The sequence below is a fragment of the Triplophysa rosa genome, unplaced genomic scaffold (genome assembly GCF_024868665.1).
Source record: "Triplophysa rosa unplaced genomic scaffold, Trosa_1v2 scaffold1122, whole genome shotgun sequence".
Taxonomy (NCBI): domain Eukaryota; kingdom Metazoa; phylum Chordata; class Actinopteri; order Cypriniformes; family Nemacheilidae; genus Triplophysa; species Triplophysa rosa.
The window spans coordinates 1-1,154 of NW_026634053.1; the positions used below are offsets into that span (position 1 = coordinate 1).

The 1,154-nt window shown below is 53.9% G+C and overlaps 2 non-coding genes across 2 annotated transcripts; both read left to right on the top strand.

Annotated features, from left to right (window-relative positions):
- Window positions 1–295: 295 nt before the first annotated feature.
- On the top strand, window positions 296–367 carry trnap-cgg (transfer RNA proline (anticodon CGG)). Its single transcript has one exon. It is a non-coding gene; the product is annotated as a tRNA-Pro (tRNA).
- A 236-nt stretch (window positions 368–603) lies between these two features.
- On the top strand, window positions 604–676 carry trnaf-gaa (transfer RNA phenylalanine (anticodon GAA)). Its single transcript has one exon. It is a non-coding gene; the product is annotated as a tRNA-Phe (tRNA).
- Window positions 677–1,154: the final 478 nt, after the last annotated feature.

Genomic DNA, 1,154 nt, shown 5'->3' on the forward strand with positions numbered 1-1,154 from the left:
ATGAGCAGGAATCAACACGAAGACCTTTTTCTGCAGCGGTGAGCCTCGACAGGTAGCATAGGGAGGGCTAAGACGCACGAAGGCGTGAAGGAGGCTCCAAAAGCCACTGGCGTGGAGAATGCGGGCGTCAGTCCCACTACCTCTCGCATGCTAAGCGAGCGCTCTACCATTTGAGCTAATTCCCCAGCGTTGTCTGCGAAAGACCCGCGTTGCCTCGGCTCAATGAAACGTGGCACACAGGCGGTGGAAATACCGTTTTCAAGGGGCTGGACATCACAATAGCGCCACATCGCTCGGCTCGTTGGTCTAGGCGTATGATTCTCGCTTCGGGTGCGAGAGGTCCCGGGTTCAAATCCCGGACGAGCCCTGCTTTAGGCCTTCCACTTAACGGTACGATGCTCAAAGAGCGCTATGGCAATCCAGAACGTGAAAGCATAAGCCTCGTGGCCGGTTATCTCAGTTGGTTAGAGCACGGTGCTAATAATGCCAAGGTCGCGTGTTCGATCCCCGTACGGGCCATTGACTTTTCTCTTGCATCCTGTCCATCGCTCATGGCTACTGCGCCTCGGGTCGTTCGCAGACAGGCCTGCGCAAGTCGACGTGGCCGAAATAGCTCAGTTGGGAGAGCGTTAGACTGAAGATCTAAAGGTCCCTGGTTCGATTCCGGGTTTCGGCAAGCGTTACTCTGTCTGTCGCTTTGCTCACGTTAAAGCAGAGCTATTTGCCGTCACCAGACCGAGCGGCCTTTACTCTGCGATCTGGCGGGTCAGCAACCGCTCCCCCCCCTTTTCCATGGTGTAATGGTTAGGACTCTGAATCCAGCGATCCGAGTTCAAGTCTCGGTGGGACCTCTCACCGGAACTTCTCCCTTTATCGGGGCGTCCATGCGGGACCCCGTCAGAGGGGTTATCAACGCCCCACCGTTTGAGCCTTTCTGCTAGAACGTTTGCGCTGTCAACGAAGCACGAGTGAAGTTCATCCATGTTTACGTGCAGGAGTAGGGTTGTACTTGTGGAACGATGAACCACATAGAAGATGGAGGGTACAGCAGAACAAATTGCCCATGTCTGAGACGTTAATGTGGTTGCAAACAAACACACTTAAAAAAAAAACATTTGGGCAGAGAGATTTTTCATGCCCAGGGCTAAGGACTT